We start from the raw sequence: 22,507 nt of genomic DNA, 5'->3' as shown, positions 1-22,507 counted from the left end.
TGTCCATAAATGACTTACATTCTCAAAGTACAGATATTACAGTATGCTTCTAACGTCTAGTACAATGCTATGCTATACCAGGCCTTCGAAAGCACAGCATAAATTAAGCTGAGAGTGCTTCTGACTTCTACCAATGTTTGCTTTTATTGTTTATAATTACATTTGGCATTTAATCTCATGTTTTGTTAGATATGCCTATTAAAAAGGATATTTACATATTCAAATACCATTTTAAACATTAAAAATAATATATGTGAGGAAAAAGATTCAGATATAAAGTATTCTTTTCAAAAACTTCCATTTTAAAATTAAATACGATATATTTAGCATCCTTATAAGGCAGATATATTTATAAATTTGGAAGAGTTAACCTTTTGTAACTTTAGATAAAAGTCTCTTCTTAACTTCATATTGATTTTCTATAGAGCAAAAGAAAATGGAAGTTTGAAGAAAGAAGCCTATTAAGTGGCTTCCAGTAATACTGAAATTGAAACAACTTCAAATATGTCTGTTATTGTGAAATTGTTTGTAGAGACATTTAGATTAAACTCTTGAAATGTTTAGACTGTTAACAACAACATCAATAAAATAGACACATAAATATGAAGTCAAGAAAGGAAGAAAATGTCTATGGTTAAAGTATATACAAAAATTCAAAAACATAAATTAATCTGGAATAATTACTTAAATTATAGATTCCTCATTGTAAAATAGACCTTATCTGTATAACATAATGATATCCTCTTTAAAATTTATATTCAAAAAATTTTAATCATAAAAGAGAGAATAATAAATAATCATATACTTGTAATCTAGTATAGATTATACAAAGGTTAACAATTTGTCTTATGTATTCATCTATTTTTTCTGTAAAAATTTAAAATATGTTACTGATGACATTTCACCCCTAATATTTCAGTGTGCGATTCAAAGAAGAATATTACCTACAGTATAATTTTCAAAACCAACAAAGTTAAAAATAGTCCCTTAATGTCATATATAATCTATAAACTTCCCCAATTTTCCTAAAATGCCCTTTACAGATGGTTTGTTCTAGTTGGGATCTAATCAAGGAGGATGAATTCAATTTATTGTAATTTTATTTATATCAATTTTAATTTATAACAATTTCCTCCTTTTCCTACTTCAGATACTCACTGCAAAGACCAAGGAAGTTGTCCCTTAGAGTATTCCAACTTGTGGATTTGTTAGACTGTTTTCTCATGCTGTCAGCAAGTTCTTCTCTTCAGTTTTACATACAGAATTTAGAAGTATAAGACTAATCCAATTCAGGGTAAGCATTTATGAAAATACCAGTTTATAGGGTATAGCAAAACCAGAAAATGATTACTTAAAGGAGTAGGAATAGTGAACTGGGGGCTGTGATGGAAGATTCTGTGGTGCAGATTAATAGGAGGGTTTTTTTGCCCCCTGCAACACCCAGATGTTATAAATTTAACTATTCACTTTGTGAACATTAATCAAAATGGGAGCTTTAAATTTTAAAAAGTGTATTTTAAAATTACCTTTTTAGAAAAAAAATAGAATACCACACAGTGATATGCTTTCGTTGCATCATATCATGATATGCTAATACCTGATTATCTCAATGGCATTAATAAGAATGATCAGATTACATTCAACAATAATTTATTGTATATTTTAAAATACCAAAAATATGTTCCATGTTTTTAACATGAAGAGAGGTTGAATTTTATGAAAAGCTTTTTCTGCATCTACTGAGAAAATCACGTGGTTTTGGTTTTTAGTTCTGTTTACATAATGAATCACATTTATTATTTGTTTCACATGTTTCTTGGCTACCTGCAGGTCATCTTTTGAGGTGTCTGTTCAGTCTTTTGCCCACTTTTTAATGAGGTTATTTGCTTGATTTATTTATTTTTTCTTGTTGGGTTGAGTTTCTTGTAGATTTTTGATGTTGGTCTTTTGTCAGATGCAGAGTTTGCAAATATTTTCTGCCATTCTGTAGATCGTCTATTTACTCTGTTGATTATTTCTTTTTCTGTGTAAAAGGTCTTTAGTTTAAGTCCCATTGATCTATTTTTGTTTTTGTTACACTTGCTTTTGCGGTCTTAGTCATCGATTCTTTTCCTAGGCCAATATGCTAAGTATTTTTCCTACAAAAATCTTCTAGATATTTTATAGTTTCAAGTGTTACATTTCAGTATTATAATTTTAAAAAATTTAATACACTTCTAAAAATGTATTTTAGTAATTAGAAATTTGATCCTCTTTTGATGTTTTTGAGACAGAGTCTTACTCTGTTGCCCAGGCTGGAGTGCAATAGCAGGATCTTGACTCACGGCAACCTCTGCCTACCAGGTTCAAATGATTCTCCTGCCTCAGCCTCCTGAGTAGCTGGGATTACTGGCACATGTCACCATGCCCAGCTAATTTTTTGTATGTGTAGTAGAGACAGGGTTTCACCGTGTTAGCCAGAAGAGTCTGGATCTCCCGACTTCGTGATCCACCCACGTGGACCTCCCAAAGTGCCGCGATTACAGGCATGAGCCACCATGCCCAGCCGAGCATCTTTTTAATATTGTTATTATTATTTCCATTCAAGATTTGACCAGCCGTTTCAATATAAATACTCATGCATTTGATTATTTTCTTTCTTCATTTTTCTTTATTTTTACTCATTGAAATTCCTATCTGGCTTATGTTCTGCTTTCTGAATTTATTCTCCAGCTTTAATTTTTTTTTTCTGATATTTTAGAGTTTTTAAAAAGTGTGGTCTGGGAATTTTCTTAAGTTTATCTTTCAGTTACCTATTTTGTTTTTTGAGTTATTATTTAACACTTTCACCAACATTTTAAAATTCACATTCATTTATTCAAAAGTATTCATATTTGAATACACAGGGGCTGTATTGGGTATAATTAGACAGAATTTATAAGGCAGATTTGTGTCTATGCCCTCATGGAGCTTACAGGAATATAAATAAAATACTTAATGCTGTGACGACAGTGATGGCAATTCTGATTGCTCATCCGAGAACAAGGAGCTTTACTCTGATGCAAATGTGCAGCTGCACAGTGATGAAACTATTATGTATTAAAAATACAAAGTACCTCTGTCAGGGTGAAAAAACCTCACAAAACAATAGGCATTAGTGCACATGTGCTTGCTAATGGACAGACCTCAGCTGTGTCTTACATATGGCATGTTTGTTGAGATGCTCTGCAGAGCTGTAGTTAATTCCTGATAAGAAAAGTAAGGAAACCACAGCAAGGATCCCCAACTCTATTCTACCTGCTTGTATCCTTTCCCATCAAATAAACCGCATTTCTAAGGCTCTTTGGAAGTGTGACAACGCTATGCCCTATTAACTTTACAGATAGAGAAAACAATATGAGTAGAATAAAAAAGAGAAGTCAACGATGAAGATAACATGTGCAATAGGGAGCGGTAGAAAAGGTGATTTAAAAGGGAAGGGAGTTCTAGAATTTCACTTATCTTGATATTATTACCCACTCCCTCTACCTTCATGCCTTCAACTGCAGGAGTGAGGAGAATACTTCAGAGTTTAAGTATGACTGCGACGATTGTTGTTTTTTTTCCCTTGATTTCCATTCCCCATTGGCATAAGGAAAAAAGAGGATCTAGTATTCCAAATGTTACCGACTACCATGAAGCACAGGACAGGAAGAAGACTGGGTTTATAATAAAACATAGATCATGATTGTTGGCATTGAAGGCAGCCTTTGAGATGCTTGCAATAGTCCTCACCTGCTCAAAATCATGCTTTTGTGTAATCTTCCCTTTACTCCCTTTCCCTTCTTGCTCCCATAAATACACACAGCCTCTTCAATGGAATCTGCTTTGAAGACCTGAGGACTTTTTGCATGGCACCCTAAGTTAATTCCTGATTATATCAGTCTTCATCAAAAATATAAATCTCACAAGTGACCCTCATCCCTTATTAAATATTTGTTTCCAAGACCCTTTCATTGTGTACTCTGGAACTTATATCTTTAGAAAAATCTAGATCTTCAATTGCTTCTGTGAATTTTCACTTCTTCCTGAGACCTAGTTCTTCCCCGAGGACAAGGCTCCCACTGCAGTCCTCTTCATCAGTGGCTATTTCCTTTTCTACATCCCTTGTCGTATTGGGCTTGGAAGTCATCCACATTGTTTCCTCCACTATTCTCTTTAAAAACCCTAGGTTTGAAACACCGAATGTTCTTCTTAAGTGGAAGTTGAAAAACGAGAACACATGGACACAGAGAGGGGAACATCAGACACCAGGACCTGTCAGGGGCTGAGGGCTAGGGGAAGGATAGCATTAGAAGAAATACCTAATGCAGATGACGGGTTGATGGGTGTAGCAAACCACCATGGCAGGTGGATACCTATGTTACAAACCTGCATGTTCTGTACATGTACCCCAGAACTTAAATTGTAATAAAAAATTCAAAAAATTTAAAGAAAAATAAATAAAAATCCTAGGTTTGACGCTCAGGCCTTTAGATCATGTCACCCACTACACTTCCTTGTTGGCAGTCATCTACAGATTTCTGGTTCATTTCTCTTATTCCATCCATACTGTGAATCCCGATTTATTCTACACTGTTACTCTGTCATAATTCCTAGCACATTTGCAGTAATTATGTAGGTGATTTTCCCAATATTCTTTCTCCCAACACTTTGACCTCCACTGCAACAACGACCTTATCACTCATGGTATTTCAACCAATTACACTCATTGTGATACTACAGCTTCTGTTGGTAATAATGACTGATCCCCGCCTGTAAACTCAATTTCATATATTCCACTCTTTACCTCCTAACTTGTCAGTTTACATTCTCATTCTTGACCACTCTGATCCAACAATTCTTTTTTTTTTTTTTTTTTGAGACGGAGTTTTGCTCATTTCCGAGGCTGGAGTGCAATGGCGCGATCTCGGCTCACCGCAACCTCCGCCTCCTGGGTTCAGGCAATTCTCCTGCCTCAGCCTCCCGAGTAGCTGGGATTACAGGCACGCGCCACCGTGCCCAGCTAATTTTTTGTATTTTTAGCAGAGACGGGGTTTCACCATGTTGACCAGGATGGTCTCGATCTCTTGACCTCGTGATCCACCCTCCTCGGCCTCCCAAAGTGCTGGGATTACAGGCTTGAGCCACTGTGCGCTGCCCAATAATTCTTTTACCTTACATTTGCCTAGTTCTTCAACCTGTTTGTGTTATAAATAATTACCTCATTTTTCTCTCCTCAAACTTTCATACCTTTTTTTTAACTAACTTCCTCCCATCAGTACACAGAGCTGCCTAATTTCCCCTCATGAAAAAACACTCTCGTTTACCTTATGTCATCCTTCACCCTGTTTGTTTTGTTTTTGATGACAACTCTGCTCAAGAGTGTTACCTTCCCCTTTTCTTGCCACCTACACAAGTCCACCAATTATACAGTCAGGATCACCAATAACCTCTTTTTGTTCTCAGCCCTCATCTAACTTGACCTATGAGCAGCAGCATTTAACCTAGTCCATCGTTTGAACCTCCTTGATCTTTTTTGTTGTATAAGATATTGTATGAGATAAACTTCACTCTCAGTTTTCCTCCCGCTTGCTGGCCACACTCTTTAAGGCTCCATTGCAGTCCCCCTTATCTATCTGAGCCTTAATATTAGAGTGGCCAGAGGCAGTCCACGGACCTCATCCCTATTCTGGTTACCCATAGTTCCTTGTTAGACTCAAAAGTTCATTGGTTTTAAAATCACCTATAAATCCATAATTCTCATATTTTTATTTCCCCTCTATAGTCTACTCAAAACACACCGAGCTGAGTGGTTCTTTTAAAAGTAAGTCATATCATGTCACCCTTTTCTCAAAGTTTTAAATAACTTCCCACCTTCTCATCCAAGGCCAAATAGGCCTAAGAATACCCTATAATATCCTACTGGATCTGGCCTGCCCATTACCTCTGTGACAACATCACAGACAAGTGCCTCTTGATTCACTCTGCTGCAGAATCACGGCCTTTGCTGGTTTCTTATTTAACAAGCACGCTGTCTCTTCAGGATCGCTGCACTCGCTCTTCCCTTTGCCCGGAATGGCCTTCCCTCAGATGATTCAAGATTTATTCTCCACCTCCTCAATACAATTTACAAAAAAGAATCCCAACAGACAACACCAAACTAATCCCTGTCGATTTTTATATTGCTTTTCTCAAGAGTAAGTTTCACCCTTTATATGTGCAGGTATATTTTTGTTTTGTAAATTTTTTGCTCCTCCCACTAAAATATTAATTCCCTGAGGTGGGGGGGGGGGCTTTATTTAATTACATATATATCACTAGTGCTTAGATAAATATCTGGCGCACAGTATGTGCATGACAAGTATCCACTGAAATTAATACATGAATGCAAGGAAGATTGAATAAAACCATACAAATCATCACTTTTGAGAAATAGCAATTTTGACTTTATTTAGTTACCAATTGGGAAGTCTCATAGATTTTTAACAATATTGACATATTAGAGCACTGCTTTAGAAAAGATGAATCAAGATGGCATGACAGGTGGAGGAGCAGGAAAAATAGGAAGCAGAAAATTTTACAATAGTGTTGACTAAGGATAGATAAATAGATTGTTATTATATTAATATATGCAGGCAGAAAGGTGCTTAGATTCTATTTTAAAACTGTTACTGAGACTTTGGGAGACTATACTAATACATGGGTTTTAATGGATTTTTAAAAATCGTGTTCTACTTTTGAGGTCAAAATTCAGAACAAATGCTTCCTGAAATTTTTTTGTGGAGATTATTATCTCCCTAAATCCCATATGGTTCAGGAGCTTCAAAGCATTGATGAAAGTATCTGTGGATTAGCTTCTTAACAGATCTGCCAATGCAGCACAAAATCTCTGATTCCCACCAGGCTGTGCCCTGCTCAAACTAGCTCCAGTTGACCCCTTGGCTTCCTCTCACCTTTATGGCCCCCATTTTAATTGGGTTTTCAGCCCTGACAACAGACACCTGGTTCTCGGTCTACCCATTAAACTGAGGACTGCACTCTTTAAACCGAAAAAGTGTAAAGCTCATCAAAGGGCAACATTTAGATGAGCCAACAGAAAACCTTTCATTAAATAAGGACTAGAGGGATCTTATTTTAAAAGACAATAGACCTATGAATTTTCTCAATCATTGATGTACTTTTCCACAAAAACCCAAATGCAAGATACGTTGTATTGATAAACCAGAACAAACATCTTTTAACATATTCTGATTTTGCTCTTCCATTGAGTTTTTTAGTTGAACTCTACGTGCCTCCAGGTTCTGAATATTTAACATTTGGGATATGAAACTCATGCTCTTACTGGATGTCTAATAAATTTAAATAAAACTGAAGCTAAATGAATGCTTATTTTATCCTATAATATTAGCCATGAGTAATATTTAAAAGCTTAATTCCCTTTGTTCCCATATCCAGCCAAGTTATCCCTAAGGCAGAGTTTTTCAGAAAGACAGTGGACACAAATAAAGAAACAAACAGCAATGGGTATTTGTTTTCTATCATGACTGGGCCTTAAGAAAATATATATAATGCTGGTTCACTGCAAAATTTAACACAATAAAATTTCTCTGAAACCCCACCTTGCCCATCCTATAGCCACTTTTTTATTCAGGCTATGATCTTTATATTATTGGAAAAATGTCAGTCCATTGCTACCTGTAGCTTTCCTGTGTAGCAAAATCTTCAATGTATGTCAAACTGAAAATTCTAAAATACGATCATATGATTTTATCATTTTTAGCTTAAAAATCTCTCATATAGTTCTAAGAATATGAAAACTCTTTCGTTAAGTACCTGAGTTTTATTCCTCCTCATGTCAGTAAATGCATGGTGAAACGTCTTTGAAAATTTCAAAATGGACCATATACTGTTTTTATACTAACCCATATACTGTTCTCTCTTACCAGAATGCCCCACTTGTTCTAACTTCTTTTTATCATCTTTAAAACAAATGTGAATGACCAGCTCATTGAGAAAGCTTTCCCTGACCCTTAGGACTAATGTGGGTTATTCCACTGTGCTTGTCAAGTTCCTGGGAAGACCTCCCTCACAGCACCTTTCTTAAACCTACTCTGTTAAAATGCTGGCTACTATGTCTTTTCCTCAAGTGTGGCTGGTACTTTGTTTCCGGATCCTAGCACAGTAACTGACAGAGAGTAACCACTGAATGTGTTTGTTGAGCAATTAAGGGCAGTGTGTTTGTTGATTGAATAAGTAAATAAAAACTATTGATGAAAAGTGACAAAAACACAATTAATTTGATAACATTAGGATGCTTTAAAAATAGTGACTGGCACATATTTTTTATTGTTTTTCCATGAATATGGAATGGCTTTCCTTTTAAGTATTTTTATGAATGTCTTTCAGTATTTTCAATAATTTATCCATAAATGCTTTATACATTTTTGTTATATATATTCCTAAATGTTTTACATTTTGATATGTATATTTTTCACTTTAAAAGGACTATTTTATTTACATTCATGTCTGATTTAAAAAAATGGCTGTATTACCATGTTTACATACATATTGGTTTTGGAAGCAGAGTTTGCTAATGAATCACGCTTACATTTTATAGGAAACATAAACATAGTAAAGCATTGCTTATGGATAGTGGAATGAGCTATAATTTGCCTTAATTTGCATTTTAGAGAAAGACCAGCACACTTTCAAAATAATCGTATGCTTATCCATTCTGTGAAAGAACACAATCAGCCTCTGTACCTGAGTATTCCAGATCTGCAGATTCAACCAACCACAAATCAAAAATATTTTGTAAAACCCCAACACAGCAATAAAAATAAGTCCAAAGAACAACACAGCATAACAACTACTCATATAACATTTACACTGTATTAGGTATTGTAAGTAATCTAGAGATGCTAGTACACAGGGGAGTGGACATAGCTTACATGCAAAATTTACACCATTTTTTACAAGCGACATGAGCATCTGTGGATTTTGGTGCCTGTGGGGGTTCTGGAGCCAATCCTGTGAGGATATTAAAGGATGATTGTATATATACGAAAGTTTGCGATTGTACTGATTTTATCGCTAAGCCATTTGTCTCACATTCAACACAAAGAAAATATAATCTGGCAAATCTTAAGCACTCAATAAATCTAAGTTTATGTGTTTGTTCATCGATTCAATAAATTAGTTATCTACTATGTGGGAAGCACTGTTATAAATGCTAAGAATAGAGTTGTGAATAATAGCACAGACAAAAATTTCACACACAAAAAAAATTTTAATAAGGATACCAAGAAAAGCAAACGAATTAAGCAAAAAATAAGTAGTCTGTTCTATGATGATAAATGCAAAAGGATCGAGATGAAGCAGGGGGTGGGTTAAGGAATTGCACCCAAAAAGGAGTTTCAGTTTTGAAAACAATTTTCAAAATTGGTTATAGATAGTGAAAGGAGCTACATGTATGGTTGATATATAGCAATCACTGAATGTGTTTGTTGAACAATTAAGGGCAATGTATTTGTTTACTGAGGAAACAAACAAAAATTATTGCTAAAAAGTTAAATGAGAAAAATTAATTTGACAATATTATGATGCTTTAAAAATAATGTCTGATTAACAAAGTATGGTCAGTGGAGAAGACATTTGGGTGAAGGGGAGCCCTTTACATACCTGGGAAGGAACAATTCATCTAGAGTAAACAGCGATGGCAAGGCCCTGCACATGGGGGGCTGTGCACAAAAGGAGAATAATGCATCATTGTGGAGCGGAACGAGCATGGCGGTTGTTCGTTGAGGAGACCCAATCACGTAGGAGCTTTTGGATCACTGTAAAATTTTTTGACTTTTACTTTTAAAAAGGTAGGGAACACCGAAGCAGAGAAGCAGCACAACTTTTAATTTGTAAGAATCACTCTGCTTACTTGGTAGAAATATTATTGCTAGCACTTGTGTCTATAGGAATATTTACTGTATTACAGCAGATATTATTTTATTATAGAGGTTAACGTCAGTTGCTTTTATCTTTTCACAAAAAGATTTCTTTGGAATTTTCTACACTTTATTGGCTGCACTTTCTGACTTTCCTTTGCTGCTCATCTTTTTCTCAACCTCCACGTGATGGAATGGCCCAGGGCTTACGCTTTATTCCCTCGTCAGGTCCTTTTGTTGCCTCTGTCTGCACCAGTGATTCTCAACTAGGGGAATGATTTTTTCCACCAGGAGATATTTCAAAATGTCTGCCAATGTTTTGGCTGTCACACTGGAGGGGAAGAGGTGCTACTGGAGTTTGTTGGGTAGAGGTGAGGGATGCTGCTGGACATCCTACAGTGCAGACAGCCCCCCAGGACAGAGTCATCTGGCTCAACGTGTCAGTAGTGCTGAGATTGAGAAACCCTGGTTTTACACACATTTTGCTAATGTTTATATCCTGACACACAAACTTAAATCCTATCAATACCCTAGTGATTTCCTCATTTCTATCTCAACTGCAACTCTCCCTGTGTCCTAGGCACATATAACTTACTGCCAAATAAGGAAGCCTAATAGACATCCCAAGCATAACACATCTAAAATATGATTTCAGATAATTTTTCCAAAAAATGCTGATTCGATCCTAGCTTCCTCATCTCAGTAAATGGCCCCATCATGTGTCTAACTGCCTAAACCTTAAACCTAGTAGTCTTTCCTGACTTACTTTCCTTATATTCCACATCTAAAACATGGGTGAGTCCTGTAAGTTCTCCCTTTAAAATACATTCGGAACCTGCTCAATTCTTACTGCCACCATCACTGCAAACCTAATCTAAGTGCCTTCAGGTCCTGGGACTAAGGCAATAACTTCCTAATAGTCATTTGAGTTCTATTTCTGTCCCATGACAGTCAATACCCTCCCCACCTGCCCCACTACACAGTAACCAGGGAGACGCCTTCAGAGTATTAACCAGGACACGCCCCTCACCTGCTCAAGCCCTCCGGTGGTTTCCCCTCTCTCTCAGCACAGGCGAAAGCTTTACCACCATCCATAAGGCCTTACCTGTTCTGACCCCTCCTCATCTAGGGTCTAACTGACATGTTATGTCTGGCTCACTGCCACCAAGTCAAAACCTATTTTCTTGCTATTTCCTCATAATAGCAAACTCCAAGCATCTTCAGGAAACTTTTGTTTGCTGCTTTCTCTGGCAAGAGGTCTCTTTCTTCAGGCTGCCTAAACATGTCACTCTCACTTTATCCAAGTTCTCCTCAAATGTCAGGTTAAGTGTTCTCTCAGTCCCTTTTCTAAAAGAGAAATTTCCCACCTCTAGACTGTAACACTTTTATTTCCTTACCCTGACTCACTTCTCCTCTTAGAATCTATGACTTTCTCAGATCTTATTATATATTTATTGTTTGTTCCCAGTATCCCCAATTAGAATATTGGCTTCAAGAAGCCAAGGATCATCTCTCTTGAAAATATTCTAAGAACCTAGAAGAATCAGATTTTAGCAAATTATGGTAATCAATGAATACTTGCCAAATGAACAAATTAATGAAAAGACATTGTATCTAATAATTTCTTCTTGGAAAAACAAGCATTCTATGGCTGTCTTAATTAAATTTTTACATATTTTTAATCATCCATAATTTGTGCCTAGTGTTTTTGTCTGACTAAATATGATTCACAGTAATTTATTCATAGTTTAATCATTTGCAAAAGATCAAATTGAAAATTTCAATTTATTCAAAATGAGTCATCTTCCATCTCTCTCTCTCATGAGACAGGTAGGAGGTAAGTTCCACAGAGGATATTAGATACTGTTCTATGACCTTAAATCAGAAACTATATTTTACCACATTTTAGTCAATAAGATTAAATTTACTACATTTAATTAAATAAGATTAAATGAAAATATAATTATACTTTAACATAGAAAATGCAAAAATACACTTTGGGAGGCCGAGGTGGGTGGATCACAAGGTCAAGACATCAAGACCATCCTGGTCAACATGGTGAAACCCAGTCTCTACTAAAAATACAAAAAATTAGCTGGGCATGGTGGCGCGTGCCTGTAATCCCAGCTACTCAGGAGGCTGAGGCAGGAGAATTGCCTAAACCCAGGAGGCGGGGTTGCGGTGAGCCGAGATCGCGCCATTGCACTCCAGCCTGGGTAACAAGAGCGAAACTCTGTCTAAAAAAAAAAAAAAAGAAAATGCAAAAATAGTGTAATAAGGAAATTGAACTTTTTAAAGATAAACTATAGCATTTGAATCTTACACAATCCTCACAGGAATAGTTTCTTTTGCACTAGATACTTATATCTAATAGTACATCTAATATTAACAGCAGCTAAAAATTAATTGCAGGCAAGATAGGCAGGAATAGCAGCATAAAGAGTTGTGGAGAAAAAAATCTTTTTATAATGTATTGAATTCTACATATGATAATAAAGTTTTTGTGAGGGTGATTCACAAACTTCAGCCGCATGAAAACTATACCATAAAACAAATTTACAAGGAGAGAACAGGAAGGGCAGTCAGTAAACAGAAGAGTCCATGACTCTCCAGAGCTGGAACTGTTGATAGGCCAGAGAGAGTTCTCTGCCAGGTTCCAATTTCCACAGCTTGACACCTGCTGTATGGAATGGTTTGCCTGAGAAGGAGTGAGACTAGGAAAAGTGAGACCATGAAGACCTGTAAATGATGAGTGGCTAAATACAGGTGCAAAAGTACCTCCATATATTTTATATCTTCCTGCAGAGGGAATAAAATGATTAAAACATGAATCTGTGTGGGTGAGATGATTGATTGCAGACTGACATTATCCAAGAAAGTATGAGTGTTTATGTACCATCAATACTTCATGTCATATGATATTTCCTATTAAATATTTTCCTTTAACTTGACACTGAGAGTGCTCCTTAGATCGAATCAGGAATGCCAGATAAGAAGAGCATTCCACTGGGCAATTTTTTGTCAAATCAATTGCCTGAGGAAATTCATGAAAATTATCACAGGTTAAGATATTACAGTGATCAAAAGCAATTTATGAAAAGAGAAATGAATCAGTTTCTCAAATGTTACTTAAATTGAAAACATATATCTCATACACACTTAAGTTCTTTAATACAGCAGATATCATCCTTTCTCTGTTACCAATAATACTTAATTTAAAATACTGTAGAATTGGGCAGGTGCGGTGGCTCACACCTGTAATACCAACAGTTTGGGAGGCTGAGGCAGGTGGATCACCAGAGGTCAGGAGTTCAAGACAAGCCTGGCCAACATAGCAAAACCCCATCTCTACTAAAAATACAAAAAATTAACTGGGTGTGGTGGCAGACGCCTGTAATCCCAGCTATTTGGGGGGCTGAGACAAGAGAATCACTTGAACCTGGGAGGCGGAGGTTGCAGTGAGCCAAGATAACACCATTGCACTTCAGCCTGGGCAAAAAGAGCGAACTCCATCTCAAAAAAATAAAATAACATAACATAAAACAAAATGAAATGAAACAGACTCTAGAAAGTCTGTTTATATCTTTAAAGTTATATATCTTTAAAACATAATAAAATGCATAATACATGCTATGTATTCAGGTTGAAAATAATGAACTCAGTAAGATGTATTATTCACCCTTAAGGAGCTCCTGGTTTAATACGGATATATAAGAGTAAGGTAGTATCCCTAATCTCACCCATCAAGAATCACTTCTACTAAGACACTACTCCCACTCTTCAGGAAATTAAGAGACATTTGAAATCAGGTGATTCTGATAGAGACCTTGCAGCTAAATAAGGACAGGCCTTTGCTGAGTGATGATATTAAAAAATGACACTGAATCCAAAGATTAATCTTAATGCTTATCTGAGAACCAGATAATCTTACTCTGTCCCATTTTAGCTGAATTTGTGTAAACGTGGAACTGTATGAATTTCCAAATAACGTAATGTCTGTTATTTTCTAGTTAAGTAACTGAAAAAAAGTCACTGCTTCTTCCCATACCTTTTTGATTATAAATCTCATTGTTTCTCAAAGATGCTTAGATGTTCCACTGATACACACAAATAAGGCAACTTGAGATCTGCAAAATAAAATGCTCCTATTGGTTCTTCAAAGGCTGAGATAGTCCAAACTCTTAACTGTTCTTTGCTTTGAAAAGTGCCTGTCCACCATATCCCCTATGAGTTTGTTTGTTTCTTTTAATGCATCCTTTAAAGTATTATTTATTGAGCACTGATCATCTGACAGACTCCAGCTTCAGTTCTGCACATGTAATACTGAGAAAAAAAACTAAATAAAACAAAACAAAACCCAGAAATATTATCTCCCCCCATGAAGTTCACAGTCTATTGGGGGAGGCAAATATTGCTCAAGAGGCCATGTGAATAAATAATACATAGAAAACAGCAATTCCATTAAGTGACATCAAGGAGCAGTGAGTGGGTCCCAGAGGAATTAATTACAGCCAAAATGACTTCAGGATCACCACGAAAAATGTGACAAATGAGTGATATTTAACAGCAGGGTTAATTTGGTGAGGAAGGAAGACAAGAACATCCTAGGAAAACGTAAAGAAAGAGAATAGGATTTAGAAGGCACTATGGTGAAATAATGGAAGACTTGTTTTAACTAGTGAAACACACCAGTGTGTCTAGAGGTCAGAGAGCAAGGGAGAACACAGCAAGGCAGGAGACGTTAAGCAGGACCACCCCATGGAGAACCTTGCAGGCCCTCCACGGAAGTGCTTTTAAAGCAGGACAATCACCTTCTTGGATGTGCGTGTTTAACAAATCCCTCTGAATGCAGTGTGGAGAATAGATAAAAAGAGGAGAGAAGGGTTTGAGAGTGACCAACTCGGAAGTCTGCGTAACCCTGGTGAAATAACTGCACCAATAGTGTCACTGAGGGTGGGAGCAGATGTTCACTTGGAAAGCTCTAGAGAAAGTCAAACTTAGAGGATTTTGTAGTGGATCTGATGATGAGTGGCTAGAGAAGTATTAAGGATGACTTGACTTTTACCTAGAATAATTGTTTATACCATTCATCAAAACCATCAGTTTCCTTTTGGACATGTTAATTTGCAGATACGCACGAATCCATCAGGAAGATTTAACATAAATCATATTTATAGAGGGGTGGACAGTGAGAAGCAATGAGGGTTTGTGTCTGAGCTTTGAGGAAATCCCAGTCTTTTAATGGTTGAGATAGGCCCATGGCCTAAAACGAGGCGAAGCAGGAATTGCTGGAGTTGAGAAAGAACATCCAGGACATCCAGTATTAGAACCGCAGTTAGAAGATGAGGGAAGAGAATGTGTGTTAGTTGGTGTGGGTTACAATGGCACACTAACAGAGACTGGGTACTCAGTGAGAGAAATGTATTATTTTATAGTTCCAAGGGCTGGAAGTCTGAGATAAAGGTGTCATATCAGGGTGCCAGATCTGGTGAGGGCCCTCCTTCTGGCTTGCAGATGGCTGCCTTTGACTCTGTCTGCATATGGGAGAAAAAGAGTGATCTCTCTCCCTCTTTTTATACAGACACTAATTTCATCATGAGGACCACAAACTCCTGACTTCATGTAACCCTATTAACTTGCTAAAGGTGTCATCTCAAACAACATCAGATTGGGGGTTAAGGTTTCAACATATGAATTTGGGGGAGGGGGACACCATTCAGTCCACAGCAGAGTGCTTCAGTGAGAAAATTTCACTATTTTCAATAATGCTGCTGAGAAATTAAATAAAATGAAATCTAGCTACATGGAAGTCAGTGATGACCTCTGTAGAAAGAACTTTGTTTGAGAGGGTGGGCTTGAAGAGTGGGTAGGAAATAGGACATGGAAAGGGCAATCTATGAAGCCCTCTAAAACTTGGTCAGTGTAGGAGAGGACAGACAGGACAGTTTGCTATATGAGTGTCTATTGCGTTTGTAAGCAAATAACTTAATGGTTACTTGAGAAGATAATGACATATTGAAGCTTATAAAATCTGGTTTACTTTGAAAAATTCACTCTCTTGACCTCTTGTTTGGAATGAAACTTTATTGCTCATGGCATATTCAGTTTCATAAACCCAAAAAGTTTGCCAAACTATCTCTACCTTCTACATTACACCAGCAATCAAGAGGCCACAGTTATAGGGGATGTCGGTAATTGACATTTAAAGCTTGGATGTTTAAATGACCTGCTCAAATTCTCATAGCCAGTGAACACTGCCCTGAAATTCACACACTTTTATTTCCTCTGCCTTCTATCCTGTAGCACACAGTTACCTCTCTGACCTTCTCTCCAGTCTCTTCCCTCCATCACTCTGTCGGCCACTCTGACCGTGCTGTCCCTGGAGCACTCTAGGTACACCACTGCCTCCAGACTTTTGCGTTTGCTCATGTCTCTTCTTGGAATGCCCTTCTTCTAGATGTGAATGCATTCATTCACCTCTTTAAATTTCCTTATCAGAATCCACGTCATGGACATTCTCTGGCTACCCTATCACTCTCACTCATTTTCTGCTTTATTTTTTCCCCGTTTATTACCATGTAGTAGTCTACAGCATTTAGCTATTTCGGTTATCATCTATTGCCTGCACCTTACAGCTACTATAAACTAAACGTTGTAAGGAACAGAAGTTTAAAATTACATTTTTTACCATATCACCATAGTTTTAAGCTGCACTTAGCACAGAATAGATAGCCAATAAAAATGCTTTAAATAAATGAATGAAAAGAAAACATCTCTAAAATATATACAGCAGTATTTTGTATTAAAGTTTTACCCCCAATACCTATAAAGTGGTACTAGAAAAAAATTAAAAGTTCAAAAAAGGGGCAATTCTGTAAAGAAAACAGCATGACTCAAATATTCATCTTTATTGTGAACTGGCTTGATTCAGGGAATAAATTTAGAACATGAGCTGTTAATTTATGTGGAAGTTCATAGCCCTCTGAGGATGAAATCCAGAGGTCAACAAGTTATGAATAAATGTATATTAAGCAATATGCTTTAAGCATATCTATGAAATTTCTTGCCACAAGGATATTTCTAAATACATTTCATTATGTCAGATACCTATTCCTATAAAATAAATAAATAAACCACCACAAGCAACAACAACTTTTCATACTGCCCTGGTTTGATAACAAGGGATGTGCCTACTACAAAGAGCCAGCCCTTCACAGTTTTAGTAATATTGTGTGCATTTACTTATAAAATCAAATAGATATCTCTGATGAAAATAATGACATATTTTTATTAGAAAAAAATAATCCTACTATGGGTAATTTTTAATATTCAGTAAAATTAAAGCTCAGTATAAACATTTTTGTTCATATATAGAATAAAGTCCCTTAAATATTGAAATTCCACAACTTATTTAGTGTTTGGTGCACATATAAAACTCAAATTGTTCAATATAGCTATTTTTAAATGTGGGACAAATTGGGCATTAGATTGCAAAGAAAAATATGGCATATTTGTCTGTTTTTAAAATATAGTACTGGGTAGTTTACATAATTTTTATTTGGAGAATCATTTATTTCCCTTGGGTTTTTCTAAATTCCCAATTACTATTATGACTACAACGAAGATTAAAACAAAGAACTCCAGATTATCGGCCAGAATGGAATATTGAGTGAGAGATTTTCACAGGAATAGGATTCATAACTTTATGGATTTGGCTACTGTGAGAATTCTGGCCTGTCATTTTTCATAAGAACACATGCTATAATGTTACATTATCTTTCTTATGTAACACCGAAATACTACATTAAGTTTGGAATCATTGAATTTTTAAAGAAATAAATAGAATATAGGTTTTGATCGTTTACTATTTTTATTTCCAAGACAGATATAGTTGAATGTTGTCTCCACTGAATGTAAATTAAATGTGTAATCGAACAAAGTAAAGTACAGTCTAATGACGCACCACTGCAGGCAGGGAAAGGAGAGCATCAGGACCAGCTGATACTAGAGCATCAAATCTGCCTGAGGTTAGGGAAGAGCAGGAAGGGCTGCATCCTTTAGAGGAAGCATATGGAAAGCCTGCAGCTGAGGTCACGAATCATGTTGCAAAGAACATTTTCAGGACCATCTGTGCCCATATGTTTCAAGAGTATGTCCCCGCGATAAGAGTTCTACAGAAAGGTTCATGGAAATCAAACAGTAAAACTCAGGAAGAAAAAGTCTGTGAGTATAGCAAACGCTGGTCCCCCTTTATCTGCAGGGCATATGCTTCAAAGCCCGTGGGATGCCTGAAACCAACAGTAGTACAAACGCTGACTGCCGTCAGTTAGAACAGGTTTTTGTTGATGTCTTCCACCCACAAATTTAATGCCATTTCCATCTTAACTAAGCACTTAAGATGCACTGTGGCTGTAACTTTTGCAGCTTAATATATAAGAGCAAACCCATCAGGAAATCTGTATTCTTTCTTCACAATTTCATGAATAGATGATTCACTCTTAGCACAGATCTTGGCAACCTTGGCATATGATTTTTTTCTTTCCTTATTAAGTCAAGAACTTTCACCTTTTCACTCAACAGAAACATTTCCTGGCTTTTCTTTCGTATCTTGGAATGGCCACCATCACTACTCTTGTGCTCTGGGACCATTATTAAGTAAAATAAGAGTTACTTGATTCAAACTCTGCTGTACTACCACAGTAAATCTGATGACTAAGATGGTTTACTAATGGATGAACTGGACAAAGACAAGATTCACGCCCCAGGTGAATGGCGTGAGATTTCATCACACTACTCAGAATGGCATGCATTTTAAAACATATGAATTGCTTATTTCTGGAATCTTCCATTTAATATTTTCAGAGGGTGATCTTAGGTAACTAAAATCATGGAAAGAAAACCCCCAGATAAGATGGACTACTATATTTGTGAATCTTCCCCTTGCAAATAATGGCATATTTCTAGTTGCCTTACGGAGTAAGACCAAATGCATATAAATGAATAAAACTATTGTTTGAACTAAACTTTTTAAAGTTCAGGAGATGCTTGTCTATAGGGAATTATAATATACACTATTCATAATACCTTAATTGGGTTTATTAAATTTTATTAGATTCAAGAGATTACAATTCTTAGAGTATTGATCTATGTAATGATTTTCCTTTTTTCCCTTTTTTAAAAACTTTATTTATTATACTTTAAGTTCTGGGGACCATGTGCAGATTGTGCAGTTTGTTACACAGGTGTACACGTGCCATGGTGGCGGTTTGCTGAACCATTGCTCAACCATCTCATCATTATAGAAATGGAAATCAAAACCGAAATGATATACCACCTCACTCCAGTTAGAATGGTGATCATTGAAAAATCATGAGACAACAGATGATGGAGAGGACGTAGAGAAATACTTAATGATTTTCAAGCCATGGGTAAAAATGTGAGATAGCTATGGACAAAATTCAGGAACGTATAACATCAACAACCAAGAAAGGAAGAAGCCCCTTCTGTCTTAATTCCACTTCCAGGAGACCCCAAACATGAGTTGTGATTTAGCACCCATGCTTGAGGCTAAAAAACCTAGGCAGTAGTGGGTGGAGGGCTAGGGAGGGACAGCATTAGGAGAAATACTTAATGTAGATGACGGGGTGATGGATGCAGCAAACCACCGTGGCACGTGTACACCTATGTAACAAAGCTGCGCATTCTGTACATGTGCCCCAGAACTTAAAGTATAATAACAATAATAATATCTAAAAAATACCTAGGCAGTAAGTTTCCTCCATTGTAATTTCAAGACTGGCTCACTTATTCAAGGGTCAGAGTTTCCGCATACTTGGTCTTCTGGACCCAGTCACAAACAGGAGGTAAAAATTTCGTAGCTCATAGGCATTTGCCACAGAGCCTTCCTTTAAAATAGAACAGGGAAATGTGGATTTGAGTATAAGTATGCTCCCGACACAATAATTTATCTGAAAGCATATAGTATCATGTGACATTATATACTAGTCAACACTCACAATGACTGTTACGATTTTTTTTGGTTGTTGTGCGTCAATTAAGAAAGGCAAGAACCCTGAATATATTTTATAGAAAGGTTTCCAACAAGAACGGCAAAGTATTATGAATAAATTGGTACTTGAATATCATTTACCTGGTTGTCTACTTCATGTACTCTTCCTTGTATGGGGATGGTGGCATGGCTGTTGATGTAAGGGAAGTAACAGAGCAGCTAATACCTGAGCAGCCAGCAATGAACTCCAAACCTCTATATAACAAGGGAGCCTCAGCTTTAGTCTGTGTATCTACTTTACTAACGATCAAGTCTGTTTTTCAAAATCACCATATATATATGTGTATATATATATACACACATATATATATATGTTTATATATGGTTAACTTATTGGTTTTCTTTTTGCTTACATATTCCATAACTATATAACTTCAATGAGCAAAAACAGTAAAATTCGATTATTTAAATAGAGAATTGGGTGTAAAATATTTTGACGAAATATATTTTTAAAGAGTGTCATTTCGAACATTCAAAATACAAACAATAAATAGAAAAATAATCTAGTTAATTGCTAAGTAATTAATGCCAACATATTCTTCCATTTAAACTGCAATTATAAAATGAAGATTATTATGACCTTGGGTTTAGTGAAATAATAAAAATATAAACATGATCTTTGACCCAAATGGAGAAAATTCTAAATCTGTACTTTTAAATTATATGCCAATTACAGTGTGAGTGGTAGCTACACAAATAAAAATCCTGGTCATGCTACCGCCCAGTTGCATTAGAGCACCTGAGATACTTAAAATAGCCTCAAGCAGGAAGAAGCCAAATTGAGTAATTCATCTTTTGACTAATTTGCTTGTGAAACAGACGGACGCAAGCAGGACTTCTTTCATATTAAATATACCAAATGCTTTCCTGATGTCCAAAGTCATTTTACTCTGAGTATTTCTGGTTCCCAATTAACTGTCAAATTTGTGATATTTTATTTAAAAGGACACCTATTGTGAAGGACTCCTATGTTAGAAATTTGTATATTTTGAATGGTAATTTTCAAAATGCTCACGATAGATGATAGATAATAGTTACAACTGCTTATAAATCAGATCTATACAATGTTGACTATGTTTAACCACAAGAGGGCTTGTCTGTGTGTGTGTGTGTGTTTGTGTGTGTCACCATACATATCTCTGGAATTCCAACTATAGAGATAAGTGAGGCATATATATGGTCAGAAAGAACAAAGAAAATATCACAAGCTCAGTTTTGATCTGTTCTTGCTGATTAAGTATAGTTGGCTGTAAACTCTATTATAATAAAAGGGAGAATTATAACCACAATGAGGTAACACCTCACTCCCAGTAGCATACCTATTATTAGAAAGAGAAAAGAAATAAAACAGAAAATAACAAAGTGTTAGCAAAGACGTGGAGATACTGAACCCCTCACGCACTGCTGGAGGGAATGTAAAATGCTGCAGCTGCTGTCGGAAAGCATAAGTAACACAGAGCCACCCTATGATCCAGCAATCCCAATGCTAGGCAATTTTCCCACAGGAGTGAAAGTGAGAACTGGAACAGACATTTGTACATGTTCACAGCATATATACTATTCACAATAACCAAAAGGTGGAAGCAACCCAGTGTTCTAGTGTCAAATGAATGAATAAACAAAATGTGCTCTATACATACCATGGAATGTGTGATGGTTAAAATTAAATGTCAACCTAATCACTGAAGGATGCAAATTAATTGTTTCTGTGTGTATCTGGGTGTTGCCAGAACAGATGAATATTTGAGTCAATGGACTGAGAGAGGAAGACCCACCCCCAGTGCGGGTGGGCACCATCCCATTGGCTGCCAGCGCAGCTAGAAAAAGTAGGCAGAAGAAGGTAGACTTGCTGAGTCTTCCCACCATCATCTTCTTCCCAAGCTGGATTATTCCTGCTCTGGGACATCAGATTCCAAGTTTTTTGGCTTTTTGACTCTTGAACTTACACCAGTGGTTTGCCAGAGGCTCTCAGGCCTTTGGCTCCAGACAGAAGGCTTCACTACTGGCTTCCCTACTTTTGAGGTTTTTGGGACTTGGACTGGGCTGCTACTGGCTTCTTTGCTCCTCAACTTGCAGACGGCCTGTTGTGGGACTTCACCTTGTGATCATGTGAGTCAATTCTCCTTAACAAACTCCCTCTTGTACATACATCTATCCTATTAGTTCTGCTCCTCTAGAGAACCTTGACTAATACAGAATGTGATTCAGCCTTAAGAAGGAAGGAGATTCTAACACGTGCTACAGAATGAATGAACGCTGGAAGCATTATGCTGAGTGAAATAAGCCAGTGATGAAAGGACAGATATTCTATAGTTCCTCTTAGGAGGTTCCTAGGGTAGACAAATTTACAGGACAGAAAGTAGAATGGTGATTATCAGAAAGTGGGTGGAGGCTAGGAGGAGTGAGTGTTTAATGAGTACAGTCTAAGTTGGGGCTCATGACAAAGTTCTGAAGATAGATGGTAGTGATATCTGCACAGTAATGTGAATATGTACTTAAC

This window comes from Callithrix jacchus, chromosome 18, assembly GCF_049354715.1.
Source record: "Callithrix jacchus isolate 240 chromosome 18, calJac240_pri, whole genome shotgun sequence".
Taxonomy (NCBI): domain Eukaryota; kingdom Metazoa; phylum Chordata; class Mammalia; order Primates; family Cebidae; genus Callithrix; species Callithrix jacchus.
Note: the sequence above shows the minus strand (reverse complement) of the source record.